Here is a 25,400-nt window from a genome sequence, read left to right on the forward strand (position 1 = left end):
CCCTTCCTGACACCTTACACCAAAATTAACTCCAGATGGATTAAAGACTTAAACATAAGACCTGGCACCATAAAAACCCTAGAGGAAAATCTAGGCAAAACCATCCAAGACATAGGAGTAAGCAAGAACTTCATGAACAAAACACCAAAAGCATTGGCAACAAAGGCCAAAATAGACAAATGGGACCTAATCAAGCTCCACAGCATCTGCATGGCAAAAGAAACAGCCACTAGAGTGAATTGGCAACCAACAGAATGGGAAAAAATTTTTGCAGTTTACCCATCTGACAAAGGGCTGATATCCAGAATTTACAAAGAACTCAAACGGATTTACAGGAAAAAAACAAACAAGCCCATTCAAAATAAGGCAAAGGATATGAACAGACACTTTACGAAAGAAGACATATATGAGGCCAACAATCATATGAAAAAATGCACATCGTCACTGGTCATCAGAGAGATGCAAATCAAAACCACATTGAGATACCATCTCACGCCAGTTAGAATGGCGATCATTAAAAAATCTGGAGACAACAGATGCTGGAGAGGATGTGGAGAAAAAGGAACACTTTTACACTGTTGGTGGGAGTGTAAATTAGTTCAACCATTGTGGAAGACAGTGTGGCGATTCCTCAAGGCCTTAGAAATAGAAATTCCATTTGACCCAGCAATCCCATTACTGGGTATATATCCAAAGGACTATAAATCGTTCTACTATAAGGACACATGCACACGAATGTTCATTGCAGCACTGTTTACAATAGCAAAGACCTGGAATCAACCCAAATGCCCATTGACGATAGACTGGTTTGGAAAAATGTGGCACATATACACCATGCAATGTTATGCAGCAATCAGAAATGATGAGTTTGTGTCGTTTGTAGGGACATGGATGAATCTGGAGAACATCATTCTCAGCAAACTGACACAAGAACAGAAAATGAAACACCGCATATTCTCACTCATAGGCGGGTGATGAAAAATGAGAACACATGGACACAGGGAGGGTAGTACTAAACACTGGGGTCTATTGGGGGGAAAAGGGGAGGGCCAGCGGGAGGGGGAGGTGGGGAGGGATAGCCTGGGGAGAAATGCCAAATGTGGGTGAAGGGGAGAAAGGAAGCAAAACACACTGCCATGTGAGTACCTATGCAACTGTCTTGCGTGTTCGGCATATGTACCCCCAAACCTAAAATGCAATAAAAAATTTAAAAAAAAATAAAGATACATGCACACTTACGTTCATTGCAGCACTATTCACAATAGCAAAGACATGAGATCAACCACCATGCCCATCAATGATAGACTGGATAAAGAAAATGTGGTACATATACACCATGGAATGCTATGCAGCCATAAAAAGGAATGAGATCATGTCCTTTGCAGGGACATGGATGGAGCTGGAAGCCATTATCCTCAGCAAACTAACACAGGAACAGAAAACCAAATACTACATGTTCTCACTTATATGTGGGAGATGAATGATGAGAACACATGGATACCTGGGGGGAACAACACACTGGGACCTGTTGGGGGTGGATGGAGAGCATCAAGGAGAATAGCTAATGGATGTTGGAATTAATACCTAGGAGGGGAATGATCTGTGTAGCGAACAACCATGGCACATGTTTACCTATGTAACAAACCTGCACATCCTGCACATGCATCCCTGAACAATAAAAACATAGTATGACATTTTCTTTTCTTATATGTTTCATCTAACTTCAAAAAAAGTCAGCAAAAAATAATGAAAGCTTATCCTCCTTAAAATAAAAAAGTACTCTCAAATGGACACATACAGTTGTGTGTGTGTATAATATATATTATATATAATGTATATAAATAAAATGTACATAGAAATATATATAAATACATACAGTGTTGCCTTATCATTGATAGTGACCCTAGTAAATAAAACAAGAACTGGTTTTACTGACACCAATACGTGGAAATAATATACTAGAACTACATAAGCCCTGAAATGGTCTTGGAAGCATCTGTACAGATTAATGTTTTTATTTCAGAATATAGCAATATACACATTTCATTGGATTCATTAGTATTATATATTTCAATTTAAATTTAACATTGATCAATAGCAATAAATTATATACAACACACACACATACACACACATATACACACCCTACAATCTTATTCACAGAAGGTAGGTTATTTATAAATAAACTTTTGCATAGTCTAAAACTCATATATTGACTTATGCTACCAAAATACAGCCTGGGTAAACAGAGAAAAAAATAAATCAAATAGACAAGTATATATAAAATAGGCTGTTTTAGAGATAACACAGGACAGATTTTATTAACTAATTTATGACCTACAGTCTGTTGGCAGAGACCTTCTCCCTAATTTCAGTCTTTCTGAACAGGAAAAACAGACCATAAGGCTTGATGGTGTGCAAAGCTCACATCTTTATCTCTGCCAGAGCTTTATTTGGGGGTCTGGAGACAGAAATTCTCACCATTTATCATTGATTGTAACGTTTGATGTGTTTTCTCTTTGCTGAGACCTTTACTCTGGATGGTTCTGCCAGGTTCCTTCATTATCTTCAAACTATTGGCAAATGATTTATTGGCAGGTAACTATATTCATGGACAAAGTGAACTCATTTTCGGGTTTGACACTGTAGCTCTCACTTCCTTTTATAGCACTGTGACTCCTGAAACACCCAGGCTTGCAGCAACTACTATTGCACATACTAATCAGAAGTTTTTATGGAATGCTCCTGCTTTGAACTCAGCAAAGCCACAGCCAAGTGGGTCCTTATGAAGTGAAAATGGCAGTTCCTTAGGGAGATACTATTCAGATTTAAAATGGACCTTTAAATATAAACTGCACTTCTGTCTTGAAATGTATTTGCACTAACATAGGTTGCTTAGAGGAAAAAATTATGAAGGCAGGGAAAGTAATGGAAAGAGGAAGGCTTTTACATGGCTAGGACTTTTATTCAGATAACAGCTTCCACCCCCACTTCCATCCTCACCCCTCTCATACATCCAAATCCCAATCTGGGTACATACAGTAAAATCTTAAATATGCACATTGAGAAGCAAGTGGAATCTAGTTATCTGAAAGTTCATACAAACGTTTCTTAATCTTCCACCCAAACATTACACAGTGAAATGACAAAATGGGATGCCTCCCACTCCCTCCCACACGTTTTTCTATATGAACATAAGTGTTTAGATAACTGAATAGTGTCTTGATGGGAAATTTAAGCTTCTTAAGAATTCGATGAAAGATAAATGTGGTTTTATTAATACATACATGCACCCAAAATGTAGGCATGTAGTTCAGTTCTAAAATAGGGGCTTACATAACGTGTGCCAAGAACAAAGGGAAAGAAATAGAACAAGGCAAGGAGATGTAAATTTTGGTAGTGACTTAGATCCTACAATGCAACAACACCTGCAGAAAGGGAAGCTAGTATCTTGATTCCACAAGGTTTAACCTCCTCCTCACCCTCACCTGCCCATTCCAGGTTTTCCTAACCCTATGGCTGCAGCTTTCACTGCCTAATGACTCCCCTTAATGGGAGAATATTTGGAAGCCAGAAAGGAATTCACTGAGGTTACTCAAGGGTAGTGGAATTACATATGTCATATAAAATGCTCTTGCTAAATTGATGCTAGAAAAATAGAATGGCAAAACCTTCACCCAAACCCTACTGGGAGTGTGAAGTTAATGGAGTGTGCTCATCTGTTAGTGCAAACTCTCGGGTTACAATTTTCTAAATCCTATAGTCCTCTTACAAGTGATAAGGGATCTCAGCTGAGAAAAGCAATGTAGCTTATTCCTATTTGGGATCCTTTAATCCAGGTTGAGGGGAGGGGGAAAGGGCTTGGAATGAAATAGAAAGAATTCACCGGACAACTGAAGTTAATAGCTGTCCTGTATATTATCAACAAGGAGAAAACTTCACTTAGGTAAACTCTGTAAGAGTGTTGAGATCTTGGCTGTCAAGACCCTCACATCCCACCCCAGGAAGTTATTGAAAATAGCTCTTCTCCCTCCAGGCTTTATTGCTAGTGAATTTGTGGGTTATAATATTAACTCATGTGTAGGACATCTGACCATGTATGAAATGATTTTCATTTATGTAGACCTTATTTGACTGTCCCCAAAATTCTTGGAGTGGATGTTTATGACCTAATTTGTAAAGATTGGGAAACTGCAGTTCAGAGAAACTTAGCATCACACACCTACTAAATGGATGAGCTAAGACTTTAACCCACACCCTGACTTTCAGCCCCAAAGCTCATGCATTTTCCACTCAATCAGTTTACTCCCTTCCACCAAACCAGGCCAACCTTCATTGTCCCCTACACCACTATCATTCTAGTTATGTGAATCAAATTCCTGAGAGTCTGCTTTTACACCTCCTGGTTCCTAATCATCTCCCTTGCGCCATGTATCATCTAATCCTTTTGATTTCACCTCTCTAAAATATAATTAAAATCCATCCACTTCTCTTCATCTCTACCACCATGATATTAGTACAAGTAAATATTATCTTTGCTACATTGACTCTGATGGCCCTCCAATCTGATCTACTATGTTGGTACAAAAGTAATTGTGGTTTTTGTGCTTTTAATTGCAAAAACTGCGATTATTTTTGCACCAACCTAATATTTTCCAGGTTGCTGCCAGTGCGAACTTTTCAAAAGACCAATGTCTTCCCTTGCTGAAAACTGAGTCATAGAGTCTGGCCATTTCCTACCCCTGAAAACACACTGCCTCAAGTCCTTTCTGTCTAACTCTCAGTTCAAGCAATCCTTTCTCAGGGAAACTTTCTCTGCCTTTCCTGCAATCAGCTACATCCCCCTAGTACAATCTCTCATAGCAACATATACCTTCACTTTATAGCTTTTATTTCAGGTGCACCTTTACTCATGTCTATGTGATATTTCATCAATGTTAGTCTCCTACACTTGACTGTTATTTACTTGAATGCAGGTTCCACTTTAGCCTTAGCACATAGGGTGATGCCTGATTCAGAGAAAGCATTTGACAAATATTATTGAACAAATGTAGAGCTTCTCTTTCTTCTTTTTCTCTTTTTCCTGTCCTCCCTCCATTCCTCTACTCTCATCCTTATTCCTTTCCTTGTCCCATGTTCATGGGACTTTGCTCTCTTAGTCTTAATTGGAATGAAATCCATGCCAAAGCAGTAAATATGGCAACTACAAATATTGTTCTCCCTAAAGCCATTTGATTTCTACTAGGACATTCTTGATGCCTTAAAAGACAACAAAATCATTCTCTAATGCTGGTGTTTTAGGCATTCCCATGAGATGGGGAAGATACACCCTATTTCATGAGTTCTCTGGAGAAATTCTTTCCCAGTGTAACCCAGCCGATATTGGGAGGTATCTTACTTTTGTTGCTACTTAGGCTGCAGTTGTGATACAGTTGTCAATGCCTGCCCATGAACCCTCTTGATCATTGGAGTTCTTACTGTTGTCAGTTCATTTGCATTATAGACATTATTTTAAAACAAGCCTTACCTGTTAGGAGAAGAGAAGTTGCACACTTGGCAAAACCACTCAAAGAAAGGGGAAGGAGGAAAGATTTCCCTCCTGCTGGGGAGAGAGAGAGAGAGAGAGAGAGAGAGAGAGAGAGAGAGAGAGAGAGAGAGAGAGAGAGAGATCGATCCTCTCTCGAGGCTCAGGAGGTACTGGCAGAAAGTTGTCTGGACAGATACCCAGGAGATCTATGGAACCCACCAAGCATGCTGGTTCTTAATGCATTTGCAGACCTATGTTTAAAGCGTTAAAGAATTAGCTCACTGAGATGTGTAGTAACTTGATGGACATTCCTTGGGTTATGAATGGACAACTGCATTCCCTTGTAGATCCATGTGAGGAAACAATATATTCTTGATTGTCACCTTCTAGTAGAAATGCAGAGAGAGAAGCTCTTTATTTAAAAATGCTGCATTTTGGTACAAAGTATGTTGGCATGGTGCAGAAAAGCACATATACAATGACTCAGTTGAAAAGTTAAGGCTTCTTAAAAAGTTTATCTCAACCATATCTTCCATTTACTTATGTACAGGAGAGATATGATTTTTAAATAACCAATCTAAATAATAGCTAATAACTCTCTTTCAGAGAGTTATTTCAATAAATTTAGCATAAAATATTTAAGTGCTAAGTAAACATTGTGTTATAGATTAATTGGAATAATTTTTTTCTTTATTAGCTTTGTATCCTATAATTGATGGCATATGAGATTCAATGAAAATAAGTCAGAAATAGAGAGCCATTTGATCTACACTTTGATAAACCTGCCCTGCTTCCTCATTACACAAACACCATATGGTCTCCACTTGCCTTAGCAAAGAGTGAACTCTTGCCAAGACATGTCAGCCAATGGGCTACATCCTTTCCACATCTTGGGCGCCACATCAGATTAAATGCTACATTCTGCTGGGGTGGGGTGTTGGTGGATGAGGAAATAGAGAAAGATACTGGGGTCTGAGGGTAATCTAGGGGGACAAGTGGCTTTTGTCAATGAATTTGCTAGCCCAGCTCCTCCCATCATTGCTAGTGAAAATGATTTCAAGCTGTTAAATTAGTAATTATGAAGTGAGTATTTTTTGCTTTATAAAACATGGTGCTTTTGAGGAAGCACCTTAAAAGGGGGAAACCTACACTGAGATGATGTAGATTGCTATAGCAGAAAGAAGTCTTTAGAACAAGGGTGTCAAACACAAAAACCTGCAAGAAACAAGCAGGTAACACCAATAAGCAAAGAGTACATGGTATAAGACATTAGAAGGCATATCATGCTTCATTGAAACACAAATTTTAAATCATTGAGTGGGCAAAATTATATAAGGGCCACCAGTGTGCATCTGCTTCTATTTCTTCAACCCCTGAATTGTTTACTTGATGATGCCTAACTTATCTCCACCCATTTCAGATCCAGCCAATATTTACTGATTGGCCTCATGCCCAGCATTGTGCAAGGTACGTTCACAGACATGACCATTTTCAATACTCATAACTGTTCAATGAAGTATGTATTTATGTCTCCATCGATAGATGAGGAAATTGAATCTCTGAGAAGTTTAAAATGACTTGGCCAAACCCAGAATTCATTGCTCTGGAAGAAACTTGGGAAACACTACCATTCTTTTATTTCTTAACTTTGAGCCAAGGATATCAGTTCAAGTAAACTTGTTATCTGTTCTCTGGTAGTTTATATACTGTTTGGTTCCCCCAAGGCAATACATGATGAGTGTGTCAGTACAGATATAAATAACTGTACAATTAGATACTCAGGGGGAGAAGTAATTTTGGTTTAAATAATCAAGGCCTCTGTTGCAGAACAATAGCTATAAATAATTCAGCCTTTCCTGGCTCAAGCTCTTTGACCAAAATTCCAATACTGTCACATGTTAAAACTCAAACTGTCAATTTGAGGAGGCTCTGCTTAATTTCATTTTTGTCTCAAGTTTAGACAAGTGAAGAGCAACTCACAAGAGAGTGTGAGTATACTCAACTCACACAAAGTTAGAACCATTCTTTATGCAGCTTCAGCTATTATGTTCTATGCTATATTCCCCAGAGCACAGAAATCCGTTTTTATTTTCTTTTAAAATAAAAATAACATTCAATTAACCATTGGCATTAATATTTATAGTAACTCAGCATCTTTGAAAGGTTTGTTCACAGAAGATTCCCTTGTATGTGATTGCAAGCAATTAATTTAAAAATGGAAATGTACTTTTTTAACTAGAAGTCATAGTCCTGACTATCACTTCACCAGCTAAGCTTTCCTCAAATATAAATATATTTTAAATTGGGTTTACTAATGCCCTAGGTACTTGGAAAATCCTACTGGTGCAAACCCATTATTAACTCATAGTCCCCAATTCTAAGCCTTATATGTATGACCTTAGAAGTAACGGCAGCTGCTCTTGTCTGTTTTATAAGGATTGTTACTGAAACTTGTACATTAATAATTTCCAGTGGTTACAAGCCATTATAAAAGCTCTCAAGTTATGTAGTACTCTGGTAATAGCTCTTCTCCAAGTGGCACCCCAAGAATACTTGACAACCCCAAAGAGAGTCATTTTGAAAATTACATAAACAAAATATAAAGTGGCATCATCCAGCTCTGAGTTATTTATAGATATTCTGCAGGGAGAATCAAATGGTGTATTTCCTCTGTAAGCATACCAAGTTTATTGGCATCTACCTGGCATTATCCGACATGGAAATCATCTGGTGAGTGAAAGCATGAATATCTTGACATATCAGTTACTTGTTCACTGCCCACAGTGTTTTGTGCCCACCAGTTGGGAAGCTCTGATTTAGAGAACGATTAGCAAAAGAGTGAGTTAACATGTAAGTTTGCAGCGAATCATGTTTCACATCCTGCACCATTCAGGTAATGAGATTTTTCTTTGCAGAAATGCTATCCATTGCATGAAGACTTGGTTTAAATTCATCTGTGTCTTATATACCAGCTTCCTCCAGAATACTTAGCATGGGACTTCAAAAGGCACTCAATAAATATTTGCTGAATGAATGTAACAGGAATTAATAACGCAAAAAAATGTTTTTGAAAGATAATTGATGTCAAATGGTGGGCATAGGAAGCCAGAGAAAGTTCACCAGTGATAGAAATGCTGTGTACAAATTTGGTACAGTGTCCAGGAAAAGGATTTCCATTTAATAAATAAGCTTTTAAAGCCAGGTTCTTTTATGTCCATTGCCACTGGACTAAGCCATATTAGTGGGGGGAGAATTCTAGCCAAACAAACCCTGATAGCAGTTTGAGAAAGGGAAGTATAAGCAATAGCTAAATGTTAGAAAGGATTCCATGAAGCACGTTACCATCAGTTGTTCAGGAAATCTCTAAGAATAAAATAGCACATGCACATGCACATACACATACATGGACTACAAAACATATCAGTAAATTCTTTATGAAATAAAGAGGACAAACTGGATAACATGCAGAGGGCCTTAACACTCTCTTGATTGCATGAAAGATGATAAACATTAGGATATTTTTCTTTCATTGAGTCCCCAAGGCCCAAGTTAAGAGAGTGTTGGGATATTTTGACTGCTTTGATTGATATTCTGGGCCTAGATTGTCAAAGGCACTTTCCTAACTTTAACATGTCATGACAGAGAAATTGATCCGATCTGCACCATATATGGAGGCAAAATGAAGAAGCTATGTGATTCAGAGATAACCTTCCAGGGATCAGCTCAGGTCAGCCATGGCCTGATGGCCCATGTGCCAAGAGGGTCCAACAACTGGGTATGTCAGCAACCCACTCATCATTTACCAGTGCTCTGTGGCCCATCCATTGGGAAGCTTTGTTTTAAAGAGTGTTTCTCAGAATGATCATCCCAGAAACAAGCTGCCAAGTAAGTCTGCAGCAAATTATACTTCATGTGGTACACACTATATCTCTCTCAGGGAGTCAAAACATGTATTAATAAATGAACATATTAAGGCTCTGAGAAGACCTATTTCCCATTGTTTGTTTTCTTCTCCAGTATTTTCCAACCTCTTTTAACCAGGGCACCTACTAACATCTTGCAGATCTAAGGAGGCTGCCGAATGGTTAAACCCTCTGTGCAAGCACACAGTAATGTGACTTGAAAGGGTAAATGCAACAATATAGGTCCTATCTGTCTTTAATTGGAGGATTACTTCAGACAGTGAAAAAACTTTAATCTTTAAGAAGGAATCCTCCTGGAACTTTGTTAACACGAAAGTGTTAAATACCAAAAACAATATTATCACTCCTAAACAGGCTGCTGAGAAGCCAGGGATGAGTACATTCTAGCCCTGAGACTCTCAGTCATCTGCAGTAGTTCATATGCCACTGGCAAGGAGAATTCTAAACATGAGATCCAAAAACCCTAGGCATACACCATCCCCCTGCCCTCCCTGCCCCAGGAGACTTATCTGTCTTTCTGGTTATATATTCCCTTGGCTGTTAGTGTAATTAGTGTATAATAACTATGTATATATCAACTCACAGGAAAAACGGCAGACGTGCTGGGTGATTTGGCTTTGGGCCATCTCATCGGCAGGATGAGACAACCTGGTATTAAACCATCTGTTATTAACTGTATATTTTAAAATAGTGTTTTGTGTCTCCCGGGTTGCTGACTCCCATTGACAGCAAGAGAATGTCAAGACTCCTATATTTCTGAGCAACAGCGACGAGATAACAAGCTTTAAAACGTCTGCATTGTCTCTTCTGTTCTGCTGCTTGTGCTATTAAGACTTTTATTTACTAAAATGTCTATTGTATTATACATGCTGCTTTTCTATGTTTCATTCTCATGAAGGTGAACAAGTTTCATTTAAACTGTGTCCCTGTGAAAGTTATGCTATCTAAAGTCAAAGATCCTAGAGAAAATTGTCCACAGCTTTTGTCTTTATGACTAGGCAGTTGCCAATGCCTGTATGAAATCAATAGTCTCACTAGGGAATGGACTTTGACTTACATTTTTTTTAAAAGTGGTCATTTTCTCAAATTTGCTTGTTTGCACTGTTTACTTTTCTTCAATTTAAGCAATTAATTTCATAATATCAGAAATCTGAAATCGAGTCTTTGTGCCACTTGTTGCAGTCAGTAGCACAAACCTGCTCCCTAAACTCAGGATTAAGTCTGAAAACGACAGAAAACAACAGGATTTCTTTGAAAGACGAGCAGTCAAATCATTCAACACAATCATCCAAGTTAATTCAATTCAGAAAACCACATCATGAAAAAACAAAAATAAAAATTTTTACCTGATTCCAAATCACTTTTGACGGCTATAAAAAATTGACTTTCTTTGCAAAAGTTTTCCGTATGCCCAAGAACTCAGTTGAAACAGTTTTTTTTCCTTTCCCAGTTGTCTCTTATAGTTGGCTGATACCAAGTATAACTAAAATTTCCCTGCAAGTCTGTTAAACACTTTCACATTTCCATGTTTAATTACATTCAGATTGAGATTTCTGTATAGCCAGATTTTAACTCAATTGACCACAATGCCTTTGACATAAAGCCTTTATTCATAATTCTCGCCATATATATAAATAGACATACACTCCTTGTCAAAATGCAAGAGGGAGCTTCTTTACATTGTCTAGAACAAAGAGGCCAGCTCGGCTTCTTTTTTTCCTCAGTGTCTCAGAAGGTGTCCTTTATTACATATGCAGGATGCAAGGATTTTGCTGCTGTGTGAATGAAAAATGACACCTTCAGACTGCCTTTTTAGTGACAAATTACACTTTTGCAGACCATCACACTGCCTGTGGGTTTAAGAACCCCATTTAGATTTACTATCACTTCCTTGGGGACTCAGCCTTCCTCACAAAGCACCCCAAGGATAATTTCCACTGTTTTAGAGTGCAACAAAGATGAGAAAGTTTGCTCATCACAATAGTATAGAAACTCTTGCCTAGGAAAAACACTCTCTGGCATTTCTTAAGGTGCTAAAATCATTGGCTCTGTGGATTCTTGGTGCGAAAAACAGGCAGAAAAAGTTGTCTGGAGGTATTCGCGAAACGCTGTATTTGTTCAGGAAGGAGCTGTGAAGTTAGAGGCTGAGCAACGCCTCTTACTTTGCTTCCTGGGTGAGAGCAGACAGGCGTGCCAGTTAGCAGAAGCAAGCAAGAGAGGGTGGTAAGACTCACCGGCTTCCCCATTTTTCCCAGGATGGGGGTTTTTGTTCCTCAACTGTGATCTGGAAGAGGCAAACCTGTAGGTCCTCCGAGCAGGCTGGTCTGGGGCAAGTGGCGGCTCTTTGCCTCGGATCAGCTGAATGGCTGGGGCGTTCAGGAAGCTTGCTCTGTCCAGCTCCAAATCACTCCCCCTCTCCAGGGTGTGTGCTTACACGCCTCTAAGTCAGCGCAAAAATCCGCCAAACTCAGGTCAGCCTAACAGGTTTCCTTATATAGGTAAACACGAATTGCATTCCTGGTGAAAGAAGTTAACTAGGAATCCTGGTAACCTGGTTAACTCTATACACGCCAGAATGGCTCAGAGTCAGTCAGCCTGCGTAGGGGTTTGGTTGCAGTACAAAGGGATTTGCGCGATTTAATTAAAATCATCTTTATCCTGGCAGTCTCTAAAATTGGCCCTTGTAGTGTAACTGTGAGTCAACAGCTAGTATTTTATATCATGGGCTGTGACCAGCCTTTTATTATCTGAAGGCATTGTAGGGGAAAAAGTACAGCATTTTGTAAGTTGTCTTTCATGTTTTTAAAACCAGGGTAATTGAACTTGAGATTATTTTCAAAGAAGTGAATAGAACATGTGACAGAAAGGGAAATAGTGACAGAACATGTGACAGAAAGAGTTTAATAAACCTCCATCAAATAAGGCTCAAATGCCTTATTTGCCATAGTAACGAACAGCTATTCAACTTTCACAGGTCTTTGGTAGATAACGCAGTACAATCAGTTCGGGTTTTCTCCTTTTACAATGCAGTAATTGCTACTGCTTTTTTTTTGATGGGCAAAATGACAGATAATGACATCTATTCCAGTAACAACCCTCCTGAGCCCACATGCTGACGTGTTATTTGATGGTTTCAGGAAAGAAATCTAAGGCTTGTGAATTTGCATACTTGCATGTAAACATTTTTAAACAATTTCCTGGATTTAAGAAGATAAGAAAATATATCCTTAAAAGAACTTTACGGAAGGCCTACCTCTAGGTTCAAAACATAGTTTTTGAATATAATTAGGTATCTTATATTGATTGTCTAATAACTAGCTCTTACCCTTACATTTTATCTACCACCTAGTAAAGTAATAATTTAAAAACTTCTAGCCAATTTCACTGAAGACAGTACAGAGAGTTGGGACTTTCCTATGTAGTAGAGATGAAGATTGTCTGCTAAAAAAGACCTATCTCTAAACGAAACACTTTTTTAAATTTTGTCCATGGGTTGACTGCTTCTTGAGTAGTGACAACCTTATTAAAAATAGCTCAATGCTGTTTTAGGTCTCTGCTCTGGAAAGGTGGGAGAATGAATCTTCAGATGCCACCTAAGCGAGCACCAACACAAACCAATGTCAGACAGTTTTTGCCGAGATTAGTAAGGAGCAAAAATTGCACTGCCAGGAAGGGTAACTGTTTTTGAATGGCATTTTCCACTGGCCAAAGACTTCTGCATACAATTTCTCTTCTTATCTCTGCAGGAACACTGTGAAATGTATAGTATTTCCTCTTCACAATAATAAATTTGGCTTGCAGAGATAAAGGGATTGGTCCAAAGTCTCGTGATCAGTTTTGGCAAATCCCAAACCCCAGATACAGAATTTAATTCCGATAGCATTTCCCAAAATGGAATCAACTTGAAGAGACAGAGGAACATTAAAATGGCAATTTTCCATGTTCGAATACAATTTTTAATAATCCTATGTCCAGAGAATTTAAATGTAATATATAAACTTATTAAAATACTTTTTATAAAGTCATAACTTACTGCTAACATGACTCCCTTTAAATGTCTCCAGAAAGATCATAAAATGAGATAGAGAGTGTATTTTTATTGAATATAAATTTGGGTTATAAAATATTATGAAAATATAACTTGGCAAATATTGCACACATTTTTCTGTTCATGGTATTTATGTCTCTATTGTATCAAGTTAAGACTCATCCTAATTCCTCCACCGGAAGGAATATCAGTGTTTTCTACTTACTGGGTTATTTGTTTTCATTAATCTTAAATGAAATTCTGTATTATGCTAGGTAAACGGCTTTCACTAATATGGTCCATTTATGATCTGGACCCTTTGTGTCCTCGTAATTCCCACTGAAGCAAGTTCTGTTTATGTAGAAACTTTAGACTTTATTAACATATTAACATGTTGTTGCAAGACAAAGAATGCATTTTTTTCCAGGGCAGGCTAAACCTCTAAATGCCTTAAGCTGGCCTCCAAATTGGTTCTTACAATTCTTTTTTTTTTTTTTTTTGAGACAGAGTCTTACTCTGTCACTTAAGCTGGAGTGCAGTGGTGTGATCTTGGCTCACTGCAACCTCCACTTCCCAGGGTCAAGCAATTCTGCTAACTCAGCCTCCCAAGTAGATGGGATTATAGGCACCTGCCACCATGACCGCCTAAGTTTTGTATTTGAGTAGAGAAAGGGTTTTACCATGTTGGCCAGGATGGTCTCGATCTCTTGACCTTGTGATCCACCTACCTTGGCCTCCCAAAGTGCTGGGATTACAGGTATGAGCCACCACACCCGGCCTGTTGTTACAGTTTTAAGCAAACAATCATTTAGGCTTTAAACACAAAATATCATAGGCCATAATTGTTGAATTGGAAGGTCAAAATGAAATTTGCACATTTCAAAAAGGAAATACAACCCTCTGCTAAATCAATTTTAGAGGCCTCAAGAAATGATTTGAAAAGGTGGGGTCACTGAAGCAGCGTGAATTCAACCTAACCATAGAGGACCCCAATAAGAGAATACTTTAAGCTAAAGAATTACACCATGCCAAAAAATAACACTTGTAGGAAACTAAATAAAATATAAGATCTATTTGAAGGGGAGAAAATGTCATTGTGGTTTAAAGAAAACATCAAGGGATAGAGTTTAGAGATTCCCAATGATATATAACTAGTAAGTAGATGAACTACAATTTAAAGCTTGCTCCATCAGACTCCAGAAAGCTCACAACTTCTATGCATCCTGAGTATACCACAGTAACCAAGAAAGAGAAGATGCCTTAGAGTCCAAAGATGTTTCAATTCTAGCTCCGGCTCTTGGATGCGTGACCTCGGATACATTACTTAATGTTTCTGAGCTTCATCACCAATGTAGAAGTGAAAATGGCTCAACATCTTAGATTACTGAAAGTACCTAAGGAGATTTCTTTGCAATCATTCCTCATCTATCTGTTGATGATTCTTATGGTCCAGGCATTCTCCTACATCCTAGGAATAAAGCCATAAACAAGCCTGGCACATTCCCTACCCTCATGGAGCTTACAGCCTTACAGAAAAGACTGTGTATATCTATATTATGGTATGTGAAAATCTAATGTTTCCTTAAATTTCTCACAACACAAGAATGTCTAATCCTTAAATTTCTCACAACACAAGAATGTCTAATTAAAGTTACATATAAATATAGAAATATTAATAAATGAATGTTGTCCAAGCAACAGCTTTCACTGTAGTTAGTGCAAGTTATGCTTACTAACCTGAGGTGGACCTTACCATGATTAGACTGGGTAGACCTGGGCTGAGCCAAATAAGATAAATACTAGGGAAAAGTAAAACTTGATGCATCAGCCATATCATGACAATGTCCTTTTATCTAACAATTGAGAAGGGCCAGCATATGCAACTTGAAAGCATCTTGAACATACTCAGGAAGCTGGATGGACAATGGAGTGATTTTTGTTATTCATTCTGCACATAAAGAAGTGATGGAAAAGCGTAAGAAAAATTTCCTAAATATTGTAATCGGTTACCAGATACCCAATGTATTATTAATTCACTTCTGTGCAAGATGAATTTAATTGGTACATACTATAAATGAGGGTCTGTGAAGGATAGACATAGAAAATGATACACAGAGATAAAGAATGATCCCTGGCTTTAATACAACTTTCTAGAAAAAATGTTCTGGTGTTCAGTAGCTGTATCAGTCAGAATAAATAAGGATATGCTCTGGTAACAAGCAAGCTGCAAATCTCAGTGGCTTAAAACCACAAAAGTGAATCTGTTGCTCATGCAGCATGTTTACATATGCCAACAGGGAGGATGCACCTATCCATAGCTACTCAGGAACCCAGGCTCCAGAAGATTCGGTTTTTTTAAAATTTTTTGTATTGCATTTTAGGTTTTGGGGTACATGTGCAGAACATGCAAGATAGTTGCATAGGTACACACATGGCAGTGTGTTCTGCTGCCTTCCTCCCCTTCACCCACATTTGGCATTTCTCCCCAGGCTATCCCTCTCCAACTCCCCCCCGCTGTCCCTCCCCTATTCCCCCCAATAGACCCTACTGTGTAGTACTCCCCTCCCTGTGTCCATGTGTTCTCATTGTTCATCACCCACCTATGAGTGAGAATACGCGGTATTTCATTTTCTGTTCTTGTGTCAGTTTGCTGAGAATGATGTTCTCCAGATTCATCCATGTCCCTACAAAGGACATGAACTCATCATTTTTGATTGCTGCATAATATTCCATGGTGTATATGTGCCACATTTTCCCAGTCCAGTCTATCATCAATGGGTATTTGGGTTGGTTCCAGGTCTTTGCTATTGTAAACAAATTTGTTTTAACATGTACTTCCTGTTGCTGAGACAGGAAACAGGGAGTTGATGAATCATGTGCTGGATTTTCAAAACTTTACCCCATAAGTGTCCCTTAAATGTCCATTAGCCTCGTGTGGGTCAAAGCAAGTCCTTGAACTGCTTAATTTCAAAGAAACAGAGGAGAATCAGGATACATAACAAATGATTACATAACAGATATGGCAAATTAGCCAGCTGAAGAAGAGTAACACTTCGGCTAAGTTAATTTTATTTCACCAAATTATTCACTAGCACCTATGTGGAAAGTACTATAAAAGGGCCTTATAATCAATGTGAGTACCTTATTCTTCTGAGATAGTTATGCCAAGAGAGAGCAAGGGTCTGCAAAGTCTAGCCCAAAGTGGGCTGTTCAGGACTTCCTTTCTAAATATCACTATTTCCCTTAAGATTCCACCAGAATCACTGATAATCTTTGAGTACACCTTTAGGCCTCTGCTCTTAGGGAAATTGGATCTAATCAGTCATTTCCAAACTTAAAATGCCAGTCATTATGCCATAAGGGGTATTGAGTCTGCCTGCTTAATTGACCATTTCTATTAGTGACTTGGGTGATGAAATAAAAGACAAGTTGATTTAATTTGTAGACGGTGCCAAATTGGATAACTAACACCTCAGAGGATTCTATTATAATTCAAAATGACCTTGAAGAGTAGGAGAAAAATGACATTAAGAAAGGAGCTTATGTTCAACAGAGATAGAGGGTTGGAATTAAAGGTATAGAAAATATATGTTAGAAGAAAAAAACCATATTGAGTTAACACCAGCCTGTAAGTTAAATATATGCTGGCAGCTTAGCACTTTTACTTACAAAGGCTCTTGGGATATATTTAAAAATATGGTGGTCTTAAATCTTGATTGCACTGGAAAATAGGTGCTTCTCAGAGTACTGCTTCATTGGAGATCCACATTTTAAGAAATATGAGATCAGAGCACATTCAGAAGTGAAAGAAGAATTTTCCTGAAGACTAAGTGCTCCAGATCAGAGGTCAGCAAACTTTTTCTGCAAAGGGCCAGAGGATAAATATTTTCATCTTTGCCAGCCATTATGTCTTTGTTGCAACTACGCAACTCTAATGTTGTGATCCAAAGCACCCATAAACAATGCATACATGAAGGGGCATGGCTGTATTCCAAAGAAACTATCAAACTGGACAGCTGACCTGGGCCATACTTTGCAGATTCCTGCTCTCTACATTATAAGAAGTGTCTTAGAATGGTAAGGGATTCAAACTGATTGCAACTGCCTAGAAGGCAAGAGAGGCCTTATTTTGGCCATTTTCCTATTGCTCAAATTCTTTTAATATTGTTTCCGTACAGGTGCTAATGAATTAAACTAAATTAAAATAATGAAAAATGTTAGTACACCAGTCTCCTTATTAAATATTCCAAAAGAATTGGAATATGTAATGCTTGAAAATGTCATGGAAATAAATCCAAAATATAATTTATCATTTCGATTTATCAAATATTTATCAACTATCTTGTCTTTTCAGGAAAGATATTAGTGATGAAAACATATAATAGAACCTAGAGAATAATTATTATAATCAAATTAAATGTAAGAAAAGTCACAATACTAGCCAAGGTCAATAAAGCAGATGTTGCCCTTATTAGACGTAGGTAAAAACGGAAACGAGGAAATGTTAGGTTAATTCTCTAATGTCACCAAGCTAGTTGTGATGGAGAAGAAAATAGGATCCAGATTCCTGGCAATCTCAGTCCTAGATTATGATAAACCCAAAGTACATAGAAGCTGGGACAAAGAAGCATACATATGAATGCAATGCCTGGAGGCATTCATTAGAAAAGTGAGGATGAATGGAGTAACAAACACACACAATATCATAGCCCATACATGGAAGTCCTGTGGTGTGCCTTTTGCACTGCCTCAAGGAAAGTCCAACACTCTATACACCATTTCTCCTTCCCTTCCACAGGTGTCCCCATAGCCTCACATTCTCGAATCCAATCTTGTTTGCAGCCAATCCCATAGCATCTCCCTCCTTAGATAAAGATCAGAAAGCTGAAGCATAGTTATGGATGAGTTGGTCCAAATGCTCCTGAATCTTGCTTTTGACCACTTCTTACTATCATCTCCACCCCATCCTAGACCAATATAGGTTCCTGCCTAGACCAGTTTCTTAATCTCAACGGTATTGGACTGGATCATTCTTGTTGTGAGGGTTGCTGTCCTGTGCACTGTAGGATGTTTAGCAGCACCCCTGGTCTCTACCCACTAGATGCCAATCCAACTGCACCCCCACCCAAAGTCAAGACAACCGAAAATTATCTTCAGGCATTGCCCAATGTCCCCTGGTGGTCAAAATTGAGTCTGAGTGAGAACTTCTGAACTACTGTTACAATATCTTTTTAATTGTCTTCCCTACTTCTTCTTTTGCCCTTCTATAGTCTATTCTTCATAGAGCTGCCAAAGTCACCTTTAAAGACTATTTATCATATCTCCCACACACACACACACACACACACACACACACACATACACACATTATGGAATACTAGTCAGCCATAAAAAGGAAAGAAATAATGGCATTCACAGCAACCTGGATGGAGTTGGAGACTATTATTCTAAGTGAAGTAATTCAGGAATGGAAAACCAGACATTTATGTTCTCATTCATAAGTGGGAGCTAAGCTATGAGGACACAAAGGCATAAGAATGATACAGTGTACTCTGGGGACTCGGGGGAAAGGGTGGGAGAAAAGTGAGGGATACAAGACTACACACTGAGTACAGTGTACACTTTTTGGGTGATGGGTGCACCAAAATCTCAGAAATCACTAGCAAAAACCTTATTCATGTAACCAAATACCACCTGCTCCCCAAAAATCAATTGAAATAGAAATAACTAAATAAAAAACTATTTATTAGATCATGCTACTTCTTTGCTTAAAACCTTGAATGATAAGCTGGGTGCGGTGGCTCATGCCTGTAATCCCAGCACTTTGGGAGGCCGAGGTAGGTGGATCACAAGGTCAAGAGATCGAGACCATCCTGGCCAACATGGTCAAACCCCATCTCTACTAAAAATATAAAAATTAGCTGGGCATGGTGGTGCACATCTGTAGTCCCAGCTACTCGGGAGGCTGAGGCAGGAGAATGGCTTGAACCCAGAAGGTAGAGGTTGCAGTGAGTGAGATCATGCCACTGCACTCCAGCCTGTGACAGAGCGAGATTTTGTCTCCAAAAATAAAAATAAAAACAAAAACAAAAAACCCACCTTGTTGGTATCCTTCTATAATTAGAATGTAATCTAGCTTTCTTACCATTGTCCAGAGAGCTCCCCATAATCTGACCTCTGCCAGCTCCTCCAAACTAATCTCATAGCACTGTGTCCAGCCACCTTCCTTCTCTTTCTCCAACATACCCATTTTGTTCAGATTTCAGGACTTTTGCACATGCTCTTCCCACAGCTTGAAATGCTCTCCCTGGTGTGGTAGGTAGAATAATTACCTCCCTAAGGTGTCCATATTCTAATCCCTGGACCCCATGAATATGTAATGTTATGTGGCAATGGGAAATTAAGGTTGTAGATGAATTAAGGTTGCTAATAAACTGACTTCATGATATGAAGATTGTCCTAGATGTCCTGTGGGGGCCCAGTGTCATCACAAGGTTGTTATAATATGGAAGAGGAGGCAGAAGAACCAGTTTCAGAGTGATGTGATATGAGAAAGACTCCAGTAACCATTGCTGGCTTTGAAGATAGAGGAAGGGGCCATGATCTAAGGAATGCAGAAAGCCTCTAGAAATTGGTAAATGAAAGGGATCAGAATCTTTCCTGGAGCCTCCAGAAAAAAACACAGCCCTGCTAACAGCCTGATTTTAGCCCAGTTAGACTTGCATTGGACTTCTGACCTCAAAAACAGTAAGATAATAAATTAGGCCTGTTTCAGGCCACCAAGTTTGTGACAATTTGTTACAGCAGCCATAGAAAACGAATATACCTGCCACCTTCACTGCTAATGCCTCTCAGCCCTCAGAGTTTATGCAAATGCCTTCTCTGGTAGGAGGGACTCATGACAACCATGGCTGACATTGCTGACCTTGCCATCCATCCCACCTGCGGTAGTTCCACATCACTTTGCCCATTTCACCTCCTTCATAGCTCTTATCACTATCTGGCATTAAGTAAGTTCATTCATTGCCAAACAAAAACAAAACAAACAGTAAAATTTCACCTAGATAAAAGTAGGAAACAATGACAAACTTGAAAAATAAAACAAATGAGGCAGTCATTTTATATGCTTTGGATCAGGAATGTTGGAGAAAGAACCAGGTTTGGATTAAGTAAAGAACATTTATGTTGGATGAAAAGAAATTTTTGACGGTAGTTGGAGTAATTGCACAATGAAATAGGCTGCCAAGAAGGGCCACGGAGGCCTAGATTGTGGCAACACTCACAAAAGAGATTAGATAGCTCAAGTCAGGAGAATAAGTGGAGCTCAGCCTACAGCATTTACTTGATGACCTGCTTGTTCTTTCTCCAGCTTGAAAATGTATGTAGCACAAAGCAATGAATCACAGGACAACATCTGCATGTAATTGCATTTCTGTTCCAATAATAAATGTTTCAACTGCTATGCTATTTACCAAAGCTGTTATCATAAAGAGCCAAGTGGGGGAAAGTCGAAACACAAATGCTTATCTTAAGAAACCTTTCCTTTGCAATTCAGTGTGCAAGTACCCAAGCACCAAATTTGCTTTAGTATCTGAATTGTCCTGAGGAGTTTATTTTTCAAATTCTATTTTACAGTGATTTTCAGGTGTTTGATTTCCTGCAAAAGCTCTTTGTGTCCCGGTTTTCTTAATATCTTTTGAACCCAAAGAGGAGCAAAGGCCAGAAATTGTTCATATTTCCCTCATGGACCTATTATCTGAATTTTGGACCCATTGTCAGCCTTGGAGAGAAGGTATTTTGCACCTTTTTAGGGAAGAATATTAGTTCTCCAAACAAAAGACTAGCATTACAGATTTTTCCCCTTTCTCCACAAAAAAAGCATAATCCCCAAAAAAGGATTTTTTTTTTGCCTTTAACTACTAGTAAAATGCCAGCATAGTTTAAAATGATTAACAACTAATGTAGAATAAATAGGAAATAAAAGAAACTCTATTCCATCAGGTCAGCCTTGTTTCCCTCATCTCCCTATAGTGGCCAATACATTTTCTGTATGAGTGGCACAAGAAAGGTTGACGTACCTGCACAACATTCTCAAAGCTACCAGTGCCACCAGCACAGGCTAGCAATTATTTTGGCCTTTTACAGTTAACTTTGAGTGAATGCACATTCTGCAAAATAAAGTAAGTTGTATTTTTAAACAGTTCACTTTACTTTGCATCTTTGAATTGTGTCTGTCAGCAATGTAAAACTCACTGCTTTGGCTAAAGCATGAACATTCATCAAGATACAGAGAAAATAAAACAAATCTCCTAAATGGCAATCTCTTTCCATTTGGCTAAGCAAGTATTTCAAGATGATGTCATTGAGGGTTTCTTATTTAATGATATGGCAAATAACCACGTGATCAAAAAAATCTTCAAAGAGCAATGAAAATGAGCAATTTTCCAATAATAATTCAAAGCACCCCCCATTTCCCAAGGTCTGTATTTCTTCACTCTTACACGCTTAGTTCTCACTTCATTAGCACTGTTTAAAACATCAGAGTTGAATATCAAAACCAAATGAAAACTTAGAATGGTCTTATAGAAAGATGAAAATATATCACAGTTTTCCAAAGTTACTTTCAAAGAACTTTTTAAAGCTCAAATTGATAACAGTGGTTGGACTTTCAAATGGTTTAGCATCTAGGCAGCCTACAATTACTGTTTCCCACTCATGGATTCTGCTTGATCCATGGTATAGATGAGGATGGAGAAAGATATAGAGACACTCACTGATTCAACAAATAATACTGGATAAATTCTGTGGCAGAGACACATTCATATATTAGAGTAGACAAAAACAACTTACTTAAAGGTTGGAAGAGTTTCAAATTTATGTGTTAGTGAAACATAGAAATCAATCCACTTTTTCACTTTTTTTTGAGACAAGATCTAACTCTGTTACCCACACTGGAGTGAGCACAGTGGTACGACCACAGCTTACTGCAGCCTTGACCTCCCAGACTCAAGCAATCCTCCCACATCATCCTCTCTAGTAGCCAGGGATACAGGTGTGTGTCAACACCCCCTGCTAATTTTGTACTTTTTGTAGAGATGGGGTTTTACCATGTTGCTCAGGCTAGTCTTGAACTCCTGAACTCAAGTGATCTGCCTGCCTTGGCTTCCCCAAGTGCTAGGATTACAGTGTGAACCACCACTCCTGGCCTCATTTTAAAATTAAAAACAATGTGCATTTAGTGATACTAAAAAACAAGAACGCATCACCAGTGATAAGTGATGCTGGTAACATACAGCCTTGTTAGATATGATGAGAAGGGCTCTTTGCCACCAGTCCCCCCCCACCCGCTGAAACCCATATCCTCAGTTTAATCATGTGAAAACAACAGATTAACCTACATTGGAGGGAAACTACAAAATACCCGACCAGTCCTCCTCAAAACTGTAAAAGTCCTGAAAATGAAAAGAAGACAAAGAAACTTTCACATCTTGGGGGAGCCTAAAGAGACATGATAACCAAATGCAGTGTGGTACCTTTGATGGGATATTGGAACATAAAAAGGACATTTGTGTGCTCGGCATGGTGGCTCATGTCTGTAATCCCAGCACTCCATCTATACAAAAAATAGAAAAATTAGCTGGGCATGGTGGCATGTGCCTGTAGTCCCAGCTACTGGAGAGGCTGAGGTGGGAGGATGGCTTGAGCCGAGGAGGTAGACGCTGCAGTGAGCTGTGATTGTGCTATTGCACTTCAGCCTGGGAGACAAATTGATAGCCCTGTCTCACAAAAAAAAGAAGAAAGAAAGAAAAGAGGGCATTTGTGGAAAAACTGGAGAAATCCAAATAAAGTATGGAGTTTTTAATGTAATGTACTGAAGTTGGTATCTTAACATGACCAGTGTATCACATAATGTAAATGAAGGATAGTCAAGTGAAGGTATACAGGATCTCTCTGTATTCTCTTTGTAACTTTTTCATTAACCTAAAATTATTAAAAATTTAAAAGCTTACTTAAAAAAACCACAAGAACAACCAAACAGTATACCATATTAGTTTTACCTGTGGCAAGAGAAGGAAAAATAAGATGGAGAAAAGATCCACTGAAAGTAAGGACAGAGACACTGAGGCAGGGACCTGCAAAGAGAAACAGACAGATACAGAAATAGACTGGAGGGTTCCAGGAAGGTGTTAGAGCACAATGACCTTGTTAAGTGACTGCTATCTCTTAGGGCATAGAAATCAGAGAAAAGGATGATTCTTTGAAAGAACTGAGAAACTTGACATAGGTTGAAAACATACACTAGAATATAGAAACTTTTCTTTTTCTATTTTTAAATGTTAGGTATTTTTTTTTCTATGTGATTCAGAAGGGTTTGCAAATGTGTGAATGAATAGCTTTGGGTTAGCAAGTTTTTCAGGAGCCTTGGCAAAGACTGACCACTAAGCTTTTGACAATGAAAGCTGTCATGTGCCATGGAGTTGTTATCTGAGAGACCCATACTGTCTAGTGTCCTAATGCCAGAAGGATACATTTAGAATTGGCCTTGACTTCTTCCTAATGGACACTTCATTTTAGAAATCATCTAGTTTTTGGTCTACCTTGGAATAGATATAATGAGAAACAAATTTAAAAATTATTTAAAAAATCCATAAGGTTAGTTTAAGTTTTCACAGTTGTACATATGATATTTTCAGAGGATCCCTTCTTCAAAGGAGTCCCAGTATTTCACAGATTTCCTGATCATTGAACCCCACATTTAACTCTGATTAACATATGCTAGGCGATTCTGCAGACCAGTATGTACTCATATTTTCTATGGTGTTTTTGAAAAGGGGATTTGAAACACTATTAACTATATATCAGGAGAGTCTAGACAAGGTTAAGTGTGAGGTATTAACAGCCAATTCAAGGTATTTGCTTAGTGTGTGCCCTAAGACAGTCCAAACATGTACTTCATGGATGAGATACTTATACCTAGGTCTCAAAATATGTTATTGATACTTATCAGAGAATCCACATATTATATTACATGAAATAAATGTCTATTTAGAAACTGATTGAGATTTTGATAATGGTTGTTGAGTTGGAATTGGGAGAGTACGGAGATAGATCTGGAAGACATCTCAGGGGGATGCATATTTCCTCTTAAATTAGTTTCATATCTTAAATGTGAAGTTCTCATGAGCTTGGATTTAAACTTTAATGCAGCAAATTACATAAACTCTTTAATAAGAGCCAAAGGTCTAAAGTGCCCTCTTAGATTTGTTTTCCTTTCCCACTGAAACAGCATACCAAATCTGAATCTGATTAAGCCTGCTGAATTTGTTATCAGTGCTAGGAACTATGTATTCTGTCCAGAAAATTAACTTCACCTAGAAATGCATGTTTTGGTGGTTTTACTCCAGAAAAAAAATTTAAAAAGGCAGGCTGGTTAGAAAGGCAATAAATCCTGGGAGAAGCCAAACTTCATTTTTCCTGATAAAGAATTGGGTTTGCACATAGCTATAAACAGGGCGGAAATTCTGAGTTGTGAAGACATATAATGATTTTAGGTTAAGCTAAGCTATTAATAAGGGATGCCTTGGTTATTTTCTGCTTCTCAGTGTTTGACACTTAGACCGTATCTGGCTTTATTTTTGCATCTATGCATCTATCATCTATCCACATATATCTATCATTTAACTATCTCAGTTTCCCAACCTCAGCACTACTGACATTTTAGATAATTCTTTGTTTTGTGTGTGTGTGTGTAGGCGTGAAGGGGTGGGGGCTGCCCTGTGTACTGTAGGATGCTGAGCAGCATCCCTGGGCTCTCATTACTACCCATTTGATGCCGGTCACATTTATTACCTATCATAGTATGTATAATATAATAATAAACTAGAATAATAAGTAATAAGTACATATTCTCTAGGGGAGAATG

The 25,400-nt window shown here is 38.4% G+C and overlaps 1 protein-coding gene across 2 annotated transcripts in view; it reads right to left on the reverse strand.

The window, feature by feature from the left end:
• Nucleotides 1–25,400, reverse strand: part of MID1 (midline 1) — a 633,800-nt gene that overhangs the window by 360,286 nt on the left and 248,114 nt on the right. Inside the window, exon 1 of one of the 2 annotated variants that reach the window (XM_035289356.3) lies at nucleotides 11,685–11,814. The exons of the other annotated variant lie outside the window; for it this stretch is intronic. The gene's annotated coding sequence lies outside the window, so the exon portion shown is untranslated. Of the gene's footprint in view, nucleotides 1–11,684; nucleotides 11,815–25,400 lie in introns of those variants that run through there. 2 annotated transcript variants of the gene reach the window in all.

The sequence above is a fragment of the Callithrix jacchus genome, chromosome X (assembly GCF_049354715.1).
Source record: "Callithrix jacchus isolate 240 chromosome X, calJac240_pri, whole genome shotgun sequence".
Taxonomy (NCBI): domain Eukaryota; kingdom Metazoa; phylum Chordata; class Mammalia; order Primates; family Cebidae; genus Callithrix; species Callithrix jacchus.